Consider the following 17,346-nt stretch of genomic DNA (forward strand, 5'->3'; position numbering starts at 1 on the left):
AGGCTTAATTAGGCTCAATAAAATCTTAATCAAATTAGGAATTGACTAAGCTCAACCCCTGATCAAATCAGGGACCAAACCATCTTGACGATTAGGTCAATTCTTAACCTAATCAGGTCAAACCCAACTGAATCCAATTCAATTGGACTTGATCCAAAAATAATTATTTAATTAAATTAAGTTAATTAGCGATCAAATCACTAATTAAACCTCTCATAAATATTGAGTCCAAATCCGATGGGCAATCGGGCATCAAAATTCATCGATATGTAACCCTGATCGAAAAGTCCCAACCAGTGGGACTCTTGACCCCGGTACCCATAATGTGTGGAACTCATGATCAGAGAATCTTGATTCTCGATCACTGAGTCTCAAACATGTAGGATTCTACATCAGCCATCAGATCAGATAGGAACCTTTAATGTGTGTGACCCCGCAGGTTCGAACCTAAGCCGGTAGCACAAGAACCAATTTCTGTACTAATCGAAGTGACCATCTAGCAATGGTACCCGATATTTGGATAGATCGAAGAGTCACAATCGCAACACTCATAACCTACATGAATATGGTTACTGTATAATTCATCCTTTTGACCCCTGTGTTTAGGATGACTCAGGATTAAACTATCAACCCTGATCAGATCATCTGAATCATGCTCAACTCAAACAGTCCAGTGACTCCTCACAAGGACTACCCTGGCCAAAGTTTTGCTAAATTGAAACACGATTGTACACAGCTCCTAAACTGAAGTGGTCAATCCCATCTTGACACACGCACTGACAAGTCAAGTACTTGACTACACCCAGCAGCCTTCCGTCACTGAATTAAAAATTCAGGTAGTCTAGTGCCCAAGTGCAGTGAGTTGCTTGCAAGTCACAGTGGCGTCTCAGGTCAGAGGAATATTTATACCCATATTCCATCGGAGCAAATCTTGACAACAAAAATAGCTCCGGAGTCGGTCACGTTCAGTGCAGATGTACCCTTACATCTCACCTGTATGCCATACCAGTGTCTCCACACTTATTGGTTAAGAAGACAACCAACCTATATGGCACACAACGACCTATGCTTGATAAATATTATCGTCGTTGGTAACAACGTATCATTTGGTCGCGAACAGATTTAAGAACTAAACGACAAATCTTCTTTTGTCGAGTCTAAATAGTCCTAAGGACTTCACCACAACATAGGAGTTCATTAGAAGATGAAATATTTTGTGATGAAAAATACCAAAATAATTTTTAATAATTCATAATTCATATACAAATATAAAAATGAGCACAACCGTCAACAGGCTGACGATTGACTTTGGGACACTATTTCCAACATCAGTAGCACCGAACTCCTTTAGGTTTTTGATAGAATTTCTTTCCCTTTGTAGTTTAGCTGAAGTTCGACCGACTCTTTCTTTGTTTAGAAATTTTTACACCTTCAAGCATCATCCCTAGGCAAAGGACTGGTGGTACTTCTCCCCCTAGTTCGGTAGAAAGGGGTTGCTGAAAGACACCCCCTCTTCTATCCACAACTGGAAGGAGAGGTTCTTCTATGTCCGATGCCCGACCTTGGAACTAGGATTACCCCCTTGGGGCTCTCTGAGGGATTCCGTCCATCAGGCTTCTAACCTGGAAAGGGACGACCTCAAAGCCTCCAAAAAGCTTGAGGCCTACCAAGCTCCCCTCCTCTCTGAACTTCTGAAGGAACAACTCTTGTTCAACATCGGCCTGAGTCCTCTTAATCCTGTCGATACCATTTTTTTTTTTTGTTGCTTCCCCTTTCCCTTATTCCATCTCTGAGCTGTGTTGATCTTCTTTTATTGCAGGCATGGCTCGGAGGTTAGCCCAGAGTCTCAAGACCCACAAGAGAAAAGGTGCCTCGACTTTGGGGTCGGTGAAGAAAGTCAGGACAGAAGAGACAAGCTCGACCGCACCTGCTCAGGTGGCCGTTGCCATCGACGTCCCTTCTAATGTCGAACCCGAAGTCCCCCGAGCCTCTTCAAGGAGCCCCCCGACTGAGGATCCCGCTCCAGAGGCTCATCCCAAAGGGACACCCGGGGTCGAAGGGAGGAGGAGAAAGAAGACCCTGGCCCGGAAGAGCCGCAGCCGCAAGGCTGCCATCGAGGGGGCCGGTGGCTCCGAGGAAGACCTGGGGGAAAATCCCTTCAACAATAGGGATTTAATAAAGAGGCTGATCGAAGGGTGCATTCTGCCCGAGGTCATCCAGAGGATCATCCTTACTGATCCTGAGCTGTGGGTCTAAGACTCTCTGGAATCTTTCCTTGAAGTAGGTTAATTCACTTTTTTCTCCTTCTTGCTTCTTTACTTAATTTATTCCTTAGCCTTTATATTGACTCTCCGGCCTCTCTTGCAGATTGGGCACCAGCTTGTCGCCAACGTCGAGGTAGTGAAGATTGCCAAGAGGGAGGCAGCTCGAGCGGAGGAAGGTCACCGACTGAGGCCGCCCGCCTCGAGGAGAAGATCGTTGAGGTCACCAGTCTCCAGGAGGTGCTGCAGAAGGAGGGACAAACCTCGTCCGATCTGAGGACCGTCTTGGAGGAGGAGAGGAAGAAGGCAGAGGCCGAGGTCTCTGAACTGAAGGCACAAGTTTTCGAGCTGAAAGCGTAGATCCCATCCCTGATCTCGGAGGCAGGGGCCCGAGCAGTGGAGGAGTTCAAGGCCTCCTCCGAAATGGAAGATCTATAGGTCTAGTTCAGCCAGGATGCCTTCATCAAGGGTTTCAAACTCTGCCAAGAGAAGGTGACCGAAAAGTTTTTCGAACTAGACCTCGGCTTCCTGGATGAGGCATCCGACGATGAAGTCAGACCTTCCGAAGTCACTGTCGGTCCTCCTCCAACCGGGACCTCTTCGACTGCTGCGGCCGCCACTACCGACCTTTCGGGGGCACCGAGCCCCCTCACTTCTGCTCCAGAGGTCCGAAACCTCTAATTTTGTATTTTTCCTTTATGGTGACTTTTCTTCATTCTTTTATACTTGAAAATTATTTAAATAATGAAATCAGATTCTTCTTTACAGAGAGCCCCCTTTTTTTTCTTCTGCATTCTTTTCCTTTTCTTTTATCTTCTTGCACTAATTTGAGTCATGGCACTCTTATCTCCCAACGACAGTATCCTGTCGAAGCTCTTTCCTTGCCATAGGGAATTCCTCTGAAGTCGATGATTCGAGACCTCAGAAGAGAAGTTTGTCAGTTGACGAAGAAATCCAAGAAGCTGGAAGATGAACTTCACCGACTGAGGAAGAGCCATTCGGAAGTCACTGCGGAGGTTATTCGCTTTCAAGACCTCCACAGAAAGGGTCTCATGGATTATACCTGGAGGAAGGCTGACTTCATGACGGAGCTTGAGGAACTCCAAAAATATGCCAGTGATCGATCTTAGACTCAGGCTTCCAAGATCAGCTCTCTTGAAGTCGAGCTGGCGGCCGCACGAGAGAAGATCGATCAGTTGGAAGGGAGCTCATCCTGGCTCACAATCCAAGCCGACCGCAACTGGTCGAAGAAGTTTTCCGACCTTCAAAAGCAGCTGTAGGATGTCGAGGTGAACTACAATGCCTACCGAGTCGGCTGGAGCGGGCAAGTAGAGGACTACCGAAGGAAGCTCCAGACAGCGACCGACGAAGTTGCCCGCCTTCAGAGGTAGTTGTCTGAGAGAGTCCAGCTTGCCTCTGCATAAGGCTCCAACGAGCTCCACTCCTTAAGGGAGACCATGGTAGAACTATCTGTGGCCCTTGGGCGGGAGGAGGTCGAGCTGCAACGGCTGAAGATTCAGCTAGTCCACGAGCAATAGGCGGTCAAAGTTGTCGAGGTGGAGTCTGAGATCCTGAGGAAGAGGCTTCGAGAGTCAGAGGGCGAGAGCCAATGGTTCCACCAAATGTACTGAGATATGCTGCTGAGAAAGATGGAACTAGAAAAAGAAGTCGAAAACTTAAAGCAATCCCTAATAAGGACCGGAACCGAGAGCTCAAAGTCGGAAGAAGCTGGGCTTCCTTAGAGCCCCCTTTTTTTTTGTCTTTCATCCTTCTATGTATTCTTTTTCTTTTCTTGTCGTATCTCTTTTTTGGCCTTCAAGGCTTTGTAATGTACACTTCACTAATGAAATGAAAAAAAAAATTTCATTACCTTGTCCATTCTTGTATTGAGTTGTCGTTTACCGAACTTTTTTTGTCTTTTATCTTGTTCGATGCCGTCATTGTTTGAAGGTTTCTGATCGTCGCCGTATTGATTTGCCTTTTTTGTTCATGACCATAGGTCTTTTCGAAGCCATTTGAGTTTGATGCTTCCTCCCAGTGCTCGAGCTTGGGGGTCCGAACTCCTCGTTACCTTAAGGAAGTCAATTTTTCCTCGACCTGTGTTGAGTTCCCTCTTAGAGACTGAGGGTTCTTGATAAGAGTCTCCTTCCTCATTGAGATGAGGTCTCTTATATTTTTAATGTAATTTATTTTTCACTTGTCGCTGGTGTAGTTGGCCGCCCTCCCTTCTTATCTTCTTTTTTCTTTTTATTTGGGCGAGTGTTTTCCCTTTAGGCGAGGGTTTTCCCTCTGCTCTTAGCGAGGTTGTGGGGATGTAGAGGAGCCACTGAGGAGGCTTTTCTCCTCATCCAGTCTTGATCGATCGGGTCTTTGTTTGTGTTAAGGCGAGGTTTTCCTCCATCCCCAACATAGTCAATTTCAGCTCATGCTAGGATGAGGTCCTCCTTCCATTCCTAACAAGGGTGTGGGGGCACATAAGGGCCATTACAAGGACCTCTCTCCCCATCTGATCTTTAAGTAACTGGGCCTTCAACTTTGCTCATGTTAGGACAAGGTTCTCCTCCTGTTCCTAACAAGGCTGTGGGGGCACATAAGGGCCGTTGCAAGGGCCTCTCCCCCCATCCAGTCTTTAAGTAATCGGACCTTCGACTTTGTTCATGTTAGGACGAGGTTCTTCTCCTATTCCTAATAAGGCTGTGGGGGCACATAAGGGCTGCTGTGAGAGCCTCTCTCTCCATCCGATCTTTAAGTAATCGAACCTTCAACTTTGCTCATGTTAGGATGAGGTTCTCCTCCTATTCCTAACAAGACTGTGGGGGCATATAAGGGCCGTTGCAAGGGCCTCTCCCCCCATCTGGTCTTTAAGTAACCGAACCTTCGACTTTGCTCACGTTAGGATGAGGTTCTTCTCCCGTTCCTAACAAGACTGTGGGGGCACATAAAGGCCGCTGCAAGGGCCTCTCCCCCCATCCGATCTTTAAGTAACCGGACCTTCGACTTTGCTCATGTTAGGATAAGATTTTCCTCCTATTCCTAACACACTTAATTTCGATTGTATGAGGGAGTTACTTCCTATCGTTATAAGCTTATGCTAAAAGAAAAAATATACAAATATGAAACTTTTATTTAAGGCAAAGCTATTGGTAATACATTCACAGATTTTTTGAATTTCATGATCGCGAAAGGTCTGCTCCTCCAAGCTCTTTTAGATAGTATGTTTCGGGCCGGACTACCTCCTTGACTTCATACGGGCCTTCCCAGTTCGGGGTAAGTTTTCCTTGATTCTGAGGTTGTGAGACAGCGGCTCATCGAAGTACCAGGTCTCCCGCTTTGAAGGCTTTGCTTTTGACCCGAGAATTGTAGTAGCAGGCTACTTTCTACTTGTAAGCCACCATCCAAACTTGAGCTGTCTCTCGCTTTTCTTCTAACAAGTCGAGGTTGGCCTTGAGATCCTGTGGGTTACACTGTTCATCGAATGTCATGACTCGCACCGACGGAAGCTTGAGTTCAATCGGGATCACGGCTTCTGTCCCGAAGGCTAAGGCAAAGGGGGTCTCCCCTGTGGGCAATCTCTGAGTGGTTCGGTATGCCCATAACACATGATAAAGCTCATCTGCTCAAGTTCTCTTTGCTTTTTCAAGTCTCACCTTGATTCCTTGCAACAGAGTTCTGTTAGTCACCTCGGCCTCGCCGTTTTCCTGCGGATGGGCTACCGAAGTGAAGTTATGGGAGATATTTAGGTCCTCACAAAATTCAGCAAACTTTGCTCCAGCAAATTACCGCCCATTATCAGTAATGAGGGTTCTGGGTAAGCCGAATCTACAAACAATTGACTTCCAGATGAAGTCCTACACTTTAGCTTTTGTGATTTTTGCCAAAGGTTCAGCTTCGACCCACTTGGTGAAATAGTCTATTGCCACCAGGAGAAACTTCCGCTGTCCAGATACCATAAGAAAAGGTCCAAGGATATCCATTCCCCATTGCGCAAACGGCCATGGGGTAGTTAATGGTGCAAGTTCGGAGGCAGGTTGCCTTTGGATATTTGCATATCTCTGACACCGATCATACCTTCTGACATATTCGACGGAGTCGTAGTACATGGTAGGCCAGTAATAGCCTTATCAGACTAGTTTGTGGGATAAAGATCTGACCCCCAGGTAACTTCCACAGACTCCCTCGTGTACCTCCCTCAAGGCGAAGTCGGCTTCAAAAGGCCGAAGATATTTCAGGAGGGGCAAAGAGTATGACTTTTTGTATAGCTTGCCTTCATAAAGGATATATCGGGAGGCCTGGTTCCTAAGCTTTCGAGCTTCTTTTGCATCAGGAGGAAGAACCCCGTCCTTGAGGTATGCAACCAGTGGGTCGATCCAACTGGGTTCATGGCTGATCTCCATCACAAGCTGTGATTCTTTCATACTTGGGTACTTCAAAACTTCGAAGAAGACTTCCTTAGGCAGTTCAGTCGGAGCCAGTGTAGCCAACTTGGAGAGAAGGTCGGCCCTGGTATTTTCTGCTTTTGGGATCTGCCTGATGTTGAAGTTGCCGAAGGTAGGGATGATCTCCTTTACCTTTTCTAGATACTTGGCCATACTGTCCTCCCGAGCTTCATAATTTCTGCTGACCTGTTCCACTACTAATTGAGAGTCACTGTAGGCTTGAATCCGATCTACTTCTAATTCTTTGGCGATCCTCAGTCCTACAATCAGAGCTTCATATTCTGCTTCATTATTTGTCACAGGAAATTCAAAGCGTAGCGCATACTCTGCGATAATTCCATCTGGATTGACCAAGATTAGGCCCGCACCTGTGCCTGACATATTGGACGAACCATCCACGTAGAGGGCCCAAAAACCACCAGGGAGATCTGTTCCTTCTTCAGGGGAGTTCGACTGGAGCCCTGGGTTGTCGGCTTCATCTCGTCCAAGTTTGGCCTCTTCCGAGATAGTGCATTCCACCATGAAGTCTGCTAATATCTATGCTTTTATCGTCAATCGAGGTCGATAGTCGATGTCGAACTCTGTGAGCTCGACTGTCCATTTCGCTATCCTCCCAGAGGCATCCACTCGATGCAGAACTGCCTTGATCGGCTGGTCGGTGAGCAGCATTATGGTGTGTCCTTGAAAGTAAGGTCGGAGCCTTCGAGCTGCAATCAACAAGGCATAAGTTAGTTTCTCTAACTTAGTATACCTGGTTTTGGCATCTCTTAATACTTGGCTTATGCAGTAGATCGGCTGTTGAATTTTTGCTTCTTCCTTAATCAGAACTGCCGCAAGAGCCACAGGAGAGACCGTCAGGTACAGGAACAACTCCTCTCCAGGTTCGGGCTTTACCAATAGTGGAGATGAGCCGAGGTAGTCCTTCAGTTCTTCGAATGCTTGCTGACATCCAGTAGTCCAACAGAAGTTCTTCGGTTGCTTGAGAGTCTGAAAGAAAGGTAGGCACCGCTCGACCGATCTTGAGACGAAGCGATTTAGAGTCGCTACTCTCCCAGTAAGGTGCTGAACTTTCTTTATTGACTTCGGGGCGGTCATTTCTTGGATGGAATGAATCTTTTTTGGATTTACTTCAATCCCGCACCCCGATACCATAAAGCCCAGAAATTTTCCTGAGGTTACTCCAAAAGCGCACTTGGCTGGGTTCAGCTTCATCTTGTATTTTCGGAGGACGCTGAAGGTCTCCTCAAGGTCGGTGACATGGTTCATCGAGGATTTGCTTTTTACGAGTATATCATCCACGTAGATCTCCATGTTGCAGCCGATCTGCTCTTTGAAGATCTTGTTTACCAGCCGTTGATAGGTCGTCCCTGCATTTTTGAGGCCAAAAGGCATGACCCTATAACAATAAAGGCCACGGTTAGCAATAAAAGTAGTTTTTTCTTCATCCTCTGGCGCCATCCTGATTTGATTGTAGCCGGAGAATGCATCCATGAAAGTGAGAAGCTCGTGGCCCGAGATTGCATCCACTAATTGGTCGATTCTGGATAGAGGGTAACTGTCCTTCGGGCAAGCTTTATTCAACTTTTTGAAGTCTATACACATCCTCCATTTACCATTCGCCTTCTTAACCAGGACCACATTGGAAACCCAGCTCGGATAGTTGACCTCTCTGATGAACCCAGCTTTCAGGAGTTTATCAACTTCCTCAGCTATTGCCATTTGTCTTTCCGATGCATGACTTCAAACTTTTTCCTTCATCGGTCGGTGTCTGGGATCAACAGCCAGACGGTGTTTCATAACTTCAGCATCGATCCCTGACATGTCTGTCGGAGCCCAAGCGAAAACATCTACATTCTTTTGTAGAAAATTGATAAGCTGTGTCCGCATCTCTTTCCCCAAGTTGGAGCCGATCTTCACCACATGCTCTTCATTCTCATCATTCAAAGGAATTGAGACAAGATCTTCTATTGGCCCACCCCGCTCTTCAGTCAAGTCATCGCGGGTGTCCAATCCATCAACCGGACAGGGGTCAGGCTGACCACTTCTTTGTAGGGCTATATTATAGCAATGTCTTGCCAGGGCTTGATCTCCTCTGACTTCTCCGACCCCCTGGCTAGTAGAAAATTTCAATTTCAAATGGTAGGTCGATACCACAGCTCGGAGGGTGTTGAGGCCAGGTCGGTCGAGTATTGCATTGTAGGCAGACGGTGCCCTCACTACCAGAAAATCCACCAGCACTTTAGATTATTTCGGGTATCAACCTGTAACTACAGTCAAAGTTATTACTCCCTCCACTGGCACAGCATCGCCAGTAAACCCTACCAACGGAGAGCTAATCGACCCCAACCAACCATTAGGGATGGATATTTTTGAGAATGCATCGTAAAATAAAATATCGATCAAGCTTCCACTATCAACAAAAATGCGGCGTACATCATAATCAGTAATATTTAAAGAAACTACAACCGCATCATTATGGGGAAATTGGATCTCCCGGATGTCTTCTTCAGTAAAAGTTATAGATCCTTCAGTTCTTTGCCGCTTGAGCGGTCCGACCAATCCACTGGCCGCTCCCCTCCGGGGCCCTACAGAGATGGTGTTGATGATCTCGATTGTAGGCCAATCTTCAGGCTGTTCTTCTCTCCTTGGTGGCTCTGGTTGTGGCAGGGCCCTCGACCGATCCTCCCTACCTTCAGGCCAACGTCGGATGAATCTGTCGAGCCGACCCTGCCTGATGAGCTCCTCGATTTCGTCTCGAAGCTGAATACACTCCTTCGTGTCGTGGCCGTGGTCACGATGATAGAGGTAAAATTTGTTTGGATTTGTGCTTCTCGGGGTGCGAGCGCATTCTTTCCGGCCTCGGCAGCTGCTCCCTGACCTCCATCAACACCTGGGGTTTTGGAGCATTGAGAGAGGCGTAGCTATGGAATCTTCTTGGGGGAGAGCCCCGTCGAACTCTGTGGTCCGGGCTCCTCTGCTTACAAGCTCGGAGAGGAGTCCGGACACGCCTATGTCCGGGAGGAGTTCGAGAATGTGGCCGAGCTTCACTTGGCCCTTTTTCAGCTGTGGACTTGCTGGAGCCACCCGCCTACCACTCCTTCGTAGCCTCCTCATCCTTCAGCTTGAAGGCTTCCTCTGCTCGGGCATATCCTTCGGCCCGAGCTAGCAAATCAGCGAAGTCTCTGGGATACTTCTTTTTCAGGGAGAACAGAAGATCATTCTTTTGAAGACCGCTCTTTAGGGCGGCCATCGCAATCGATTGGTCTAAGTTCCAGACCTTCAATAGGGCGGCGTTAAATCGGTTGACATAGGTTCGGATGGATTCTCCCTCCTTCTACTTGATATTGATAAGGGACTCCGAACCTCTCCAGGGATGCTGGCTGCTAACAAAATGAGCCACAAACTAGTGGCTCATCTGATCAAAGGAGAAGATAGTACCTGGCTTCAACATCGAGTACCAGTTCCTTGCTACTCCCTTCAAGGTAGATAGGAAAGCTCGGCACAGGATGGCGTCTGGCACACCATGGAGCAGCATCATTATCCGGAAGGCCTTCAGGTGGTCAACCGGATTCGAGGTCTCATCGTAGCTTTCAAATTGGGGGAGCTTGAAGTTTGGCAGGATCGATTCCTGCATGATCATTTGAGAGAAAGGAGGGTCAGTACAGATGTCCTCACCATAAACAAGGGGAGCGTGGCAGAGCTCTTCGATCTGTCGTTTCATCTCCTGGAGCCTTTGATCCAAGAGGTCCTCTCGACTGCGAGTCTCGAGGATCTTCTGACAGAATGGAGGTAGGGATCCTCCGGGGGTGGAATCGTGATCAGACTGAGGGCTCTCCACCCTCGAATTCCCCCTTTCCAGAGAAGACAGGGTGACTGGCCCAAGTGGCCCGCCCTACTCTCAGATTTTGGAACTCTAACGATGCTCTTTCTAACCGCACTGACGCTTGCGGCTGTTGCTGCTGTTGCTGCTGCATGGCCTGCACTGCTTCGGTGAGGCCTCTGACCTACTGAACCAACAGGTCAAACTGCTCCATGCCGACTGCCATTGCCGGAGGAGGAGGAGCCTAAAAAATTAGAGACGAGGCCAGAGCCTGAGATCTGGCCACGGAGGTCATGGATCGCCTGGTGGATGTCTTTCGGGGAGGCATTAGGTGGAGATCTAGAAGGAGAAGGAGAAGAGGATGTCGGAGAAGATGATCGAGACAGTCCCGTTGAGCACTCCTTTAAGAACAAGGATACTATGAAGACACAGGTCCTTCCTCTAGCACCAATTCTATTGGTGGAGAATTCTGCCGAAGTCGGAGAAGCTGGAGTTGAGATGACCGCGGCCGCCATCGGGACCTGCAAGGAAAGTCTAAACCAGAGTTGGGGGTGCTCTAGCAAGACCCTATAACACTCAAGTCAGTACTCTACTTCAACAGAAATGGAGTGCTCGAGTAAAAATTTTAGCAGAGTTTTGAGATAGAGTTTAGAGCTTAGAGAAGAACATATCTGAGGGTCTCTTTTTATAGACGGAGAGCGTAACTGATTGACAGCGACGTCTGTAACCGCTTGGTAGTGGGCCGTTCAGAGCCACGTGGAGTTTGTTACGGAGAGTAGTGGCGTCAGGGGCCATTCAGGGCCACATGAAGTTTGTTACGAAGAGTGGAGTGGTGTCCGTTGTCGCGACTTGCCAGAGAGTGGTGGAGCCCGGAGACTGGAGTAGTGTCCATTGTCGCGATTTGCCAGAGAGAGGTGGAGCCACACGAAATCCATTGCAAAGAGTAGAGTAGGGTAGTGGCCATTGTCGTGACTTGCCAGAGAGTTTGGATCTGTCGGCTGGAGCTCGGTTGGGATGTCTAATGGAGCAGAACGGCTCTCTGTCTCATTGATCCAGGAGAAGCTCGGATATTTTTGAGGTTACTAACGGGTCTACTATTGTTGGGTGCCTAGAGCACTGATGCTGCAAGCGGGAGTCATCTATTGTAGAAGCCTGGATGGAGACTTTCTGTTGAGGAAGTTCGATTTCATGAAGAATTTGGCAAAGGGTCGGCCGATGGTGGACTTCGAATGGCGTTGGGGAGGTTCATCCACTGGAAGAGTTTGGGGGATCCTGTGGAAGTTTGGATGGCGTTGTTGAAGTCCGACTGACACTATTGAAGGTTGATGGCTGGGGAGGTTCGACAGACACCGGAGGCGGTCAGCCGTTGTAGAAATCCAGCTGCTGGAGCCCATCTATCGTAGAAGTTCGTCCGATATCCATCCGCTATGAAAGTTCGGATGGAGTCCGGTTCGTGTACAAGGCTGAAAGGAGATCGCTTATTGTAGAAGCTCGATCGAAGATCGATTATCGTGGGGGCTCGGAGTAGTAACCTGGCCGGTGGAGCCTATCCCATTGTAGAAGCTCGTCTGGGATCCGTTCACTATAGGAGCTCGGCTGAAGTCTGCCTGTAATAGAAGTTTGAAAGAAATTTATTTACAGTAGAAGCTCAGATGGAATTCGTTTATAGTAGAGATCCGGAGTAGACCGCTCTAGTAGAAGTTCGGAGTAGACCGCTCGTAGTAGGAGTTCGACTGAAATCCAGTTCTCGTAGGAGCTTGGATGGAATTCGAAAGGTGGTCGACTGTCGTAGAAACTTGGATGGAATCTGGTTACTGTAGAAATCCCATTGTTGGAGAAGGTCGGATACTGACAAAGTTCAAAAGAAGTTTGGAGTAGGGTTGTCTGCGGTCGGAAGAAGTCTGGAAGGGATTCAGAGAATAGTTGATCACTGTAGAAGGTCGGCGGATAGTGAAGCCCAGAGAGCCTTTGGAGCGGCCCGGTAGATGAATGGAGAAGCTCATTGTCGGAGAAGTCCGGATGGTCGAGGGAGTTCAGAAAGACGTCGCCAAGGTCGGAAGCCGGTAAAGCCCTGGATGGGTCGACCTTTTGCAAACTTCGACTGGGGGTATTTTATACCCAACAGTATCCAATACCCAAATATCAGAGTCTGAATCACTCAATAAAAAATAGGTCTATATCATATACATATCTTTTGGTGTTACACTTGCACCCTTTTTCAATCTTGCAAGATAATTTTTGTAATTATACTCTCAATGTCTAAATTTTTCATAAATAATATCCATACGGACATCATTACCTTCTTATTATTATTGACCAATTTAGGGTCAGAAATATCTAGAACATCAGAATTTTTTTTTGATATAAATCTAATTTGCAAGTTTTTCAACCAATCCATATAGTTGTATCGGTCAACATAGTTTTATTTATGGTATCATGGGATGAAAATAAAGAAGCCATAACGTAGACTTAAATCTACAATAAAATAATAGTAGAAGCAGACCATTCATGTTTGACATACATAACTAGATGAGGACTTTTAAAACTAGTTATGTCTTCCACTATTTTATCAGATACCATAGCCCTCTCCTATGGTGAACGAGATATATTTTATATTTATCTTAGTGGGATTGAGACCCTAATTCCTCATAACAATCTTGTGTTAACATAATAAATCTTTATGAGTTCATAGGTAGAAAACTCTTTCTAATTACATCTCATGCAATTCTCAATATTTTATCTTGGCCTCTAAAATATTATTAGCCTTGTGTTAACACAAAAGCTATAATATTTTAGTTAAGTAAGATCCTTCATTTCAATATAGTCAAAATCGAATATAATTGTCCTTGTGTTAGCACAACAAAGCAGTATATCCAAAATTACCGTAAGCATCTTTTATGCACCAGGATTATGTTATATCAATCCTTATGACAAGCCTTATGGTAATACAACAAACTAACCATAGTTCATGATGTAACATTAACCTAGCATGAAGGAAGGCTCTTAGTAGTGTTTAAAATACTAAGCTACCTTCATTCAAGATTCAAACTAATCTAATTGGTCAGAAAAGTGTTAAGATTGGTGGGGTTTCCCCCATTGCCTTTCTTAGACACCAATAAAATTGATCAGGCCAGTAATAGAATCAATTAAATAACCACCGTACTTGAAATACTCCTTAGACACCAATTAATTAATCGATTCAAGAAAATAGGTCAGCTTCTGATTCATAATATTATGACTTAATATAATTTTTATGAGAGCTTTAATGGTCTCAAACACATCCTAATTCAATCTATCACAAGAATGCACTATAATAGTTGTATCATAACAATTAATTATGGCATCTTATCATATCTCTAAGATATGGAAGCAGAATCATACAATATGATTATAACTAAACATCTCAAGCATATCATATATGCATGAAGTTTTAATAACATGCATAAATATAAAATACTCTTTTCACGGTTCTTCTTCTTGGAACATCACAGTGGCACCCCTACATGCCATAAGAGTACCCTATTGAATAGGAAGAGAGGGTCTCTAAACCCTACTTGCTCTTATGACCAGATGACTGGTGATGAACTTCAATTAGAATACTAAGCTACTAAGAAAATTTTACACATACATCATACATTTTATATTTAAAATATATCTCTAAGATATGATAGGGTTTGGATGTTCAATCAGGTTCAACCCTTGACCCGACTTGAACCAAACCAAAAACTCATCCTTGATCATAATTAAGATAATAATTTAATCTTTGATTATATAAATCAAGATAGGCTCTGATACCACTGTTGGGTTTCGATGGTACAGCGGAAGGGTTAGGTGTTTAAAATTTTTATTCAAAACACCCAATGCACCGGAAGTCTTAATGCCCAGAAACTCTTGACTATAATAATCAAAGCATGATAAATATAAATTAGGATAAGAAGAATACCTGTAGCGCTAATCTCAATTTTTACAAGGCATCCAAGTGTCCGCCCTCCAATGGTGATTTACACGAAAATTGAACCAAAGACAGTACTCCTTCACCTTACTTCAAGAGTCTAGCCCCTAGAACTCGACTAGCCTCATACCGATCAAGTTTCTTCAAGAACCTGACCTCACCCTCTTAAAACCTTCTTTGGACTTCTAATTCTCCTTCTTTAGAACCCTTACAACCCTTGTTAGGACCAAATAAGGCTTTGTCTTAAATCCCAAAGTCTTGTCCTAAAACTAAGATAGGTTGTAAGAAAGAAAGGAGAGCAACAGGAGAGAAATTGGAAACCCCTCTTAGATTCATCAGATACCCAGCACCCCAGCCTATTTATAGCCACTAGAGGGATGCCAAAAAAGAGGGACATGCCTTATCCAAAAGGCATATCTGATCTGATTATCAAAGATAAGAGTTCCTTCAAGCAGAAGGACTCTTATCCATGATACGTCGATCAGCACCCTGGTCTGCACGCATGCAACCAAAGAAGGGATGTTTTCACATCCCTTCTCAAATCAAAAAAATCCTAAAAAATCCATGTGGATTGTGAATTTAATTTAAATTTCAAAAAATCAAAAATAGTGATAAAATTATCATGGAAGGATGCTATCCTCGCATCTCTTCATGCGAGTACTGATCACCATGCATGTAGGCATCAGGACCGACTTATGGCATCCGTTTGGCATCCAGATAAGTCTAGAAAAATTTTAAAAAAATAATAAAAAATATCTTACCAAGTGTAAAATATCATCACCAAAAATCATTCTAATCTAAAAGCATTTGATTAGGATGAAGACTCTCCAAATTATGGAGAGATGCGATGCTTTTGCGCACATGTGCGAGACATCCTTCTTTTTCTAATTTTTTCTCTACCCCATAAATTCTAAAAAAAATATATCTCAAATTTTGAGATATGAATCAAAGGATGGAGGGTGATGTGAGTTATTACACATAATTTAATCTCATAAAAAAATAATTTTTTTCTTCTGCCCATGCCAACACTTGTAGGCAGAACCTATTTTACACCAAGAGTCCACCACAACTTGGACTCTTCATATTTGGCGTTAACATGGGATGTGGTGCCCCAATTTGGATGGCTTCTAGGTATCATGACCTGACCCAAATGTCTACCAAATTAGGCTAGCTAATTAGCAAGGGATGGGATCAAATTGGTCTCCAAAGGAGCAAGGGTTTCCACACGTGCTAGCATGCTTACCGAAATCCTGATTGAATCCAAAATTTCAATCAACCTTTTTCAAAAGGATCCTTGGCCAATTTCTATATGTGTGTGACCCATTGGGTTTCACATCTAGTCAGTAGTAGGTTCGGATATAAGTTGACCAAATTTGATTAGATTTCAATTTAATTGATTTAGGTCCAATCGAGCTAATTCGAGCTCAATAATTAGAATCATTTCTAATTGGCAATCGAATTAAACTCTTTAATTCGGTCAAAAATCTACAAGTCAAGATTGACATCTAGCAACATATCATGACTATCCAAAAGATGTAAAATTTGATAGAAATATCAAATCTATCCTTCAGTGGTAAATTACCGTACAATTCAATCTTTCGATCATCCTTGCGTCCTGAATATGTTCATGAGTATGGAATCATGTCAAACTCAAACACATATTTATATCGATTCTCAATTAATTAATGATGACTCCAATGAAGAAGCTTAGAAACTCTTTCTAATCTCCTTCCTGCTTTCGGCCAAAAGACTTCTCGAGTCATCTAGGATTGAGAATACACAGGATGTGATCTCCTCTTATTAGGAGTGATTGATTCCATGTTGACCTACTCACAACCTCCATATATACTCCACCATATCCAGAATATTCCATACATGTCTTAATGCCATGCCTGGGTATGAACCAAAATATAGATTCATGTGCATAAGATTTCATGATGGTCTCAGGTCTAAGGATCACTTGCACAACTCTCACTTAGAGAACCATCTTTGACATGCAAATAAGGTTTCCATAAGATGTTCTCTTTCATCGAGTCAATTCAGTGGACTCATTTCTCAAATGAGCACCCACATCCTTGTATTAGTGTCTCACACAAATGGCTAGTGAGATCTGCCACCGTCTCCATTGAGCATACATAGGATGTACCAGTCTATCCAAAATATTGATCCCCGACTCAATGCTCCTACGATCAGAAATATTTAATATTAAGATTTTTAAGATTTTATGTCTCACTAGCATGATCAATTCATGTCTCCTAAAATCATTATCCTAATCTTTGGGGTTCAACATAATCTTAGACATAATAAGATGCAGCTAATATGATGAATCAATACCTCAAATAATAATAAATATCATTTCATGAGTTGAAAAGTTATAAAAAAAGTCTCATCGCAACACACTTGCAATTGACTTATAGGGTATTTTTTTTTTCAACAACAAACTATAATATTTTTTAGTTAAGTCAAAATCTTCATTTTCATACAGTCATATCTGAAAAATGCTATCCTTATGAATATCACAATAAAGCAACATATCCAAAATATATCGTAAAGTATCTAATATGCACCAAGACAATCCCAAATCAATTTTCATAGCAAGTCTTATGGATATCACAACAAACCTACTATGATTTTTGATTGGGTATTGACTTAGCATGAAGAAAGGTATATGTAGTGTTCAAAATACTAAGCAAACTTTATTCAAGATTCGAACTAATCCAATTGGTCAGAAAAGTGTTAAGATTGGTGAGGATCCCTCCGTTGCTTTTCTTAGATACCAATAAATTGATCAGGCCAGCAAACGGAACCATTTAAAGACTCACCGCACTTAAAACACTCCTTAAACATCAATTGATTAATCAATTCAAGAAATTGGTC

Source organism: Elaeis guineensis, chromosome 10, assembly GCF_000442705.2.
Source record: "Elaeis guineensis isolate ETL-2024a chromosome 10, EG11, whole genome shotgun sequence".
In the NCBI taxonomy this organism is placed as follows: Eukaryota; Viridiplantae; Streptophyta; class Magnoliopsida; order Arecales; family Arecaceae; genus Elaeis; species Elaeis guineensis.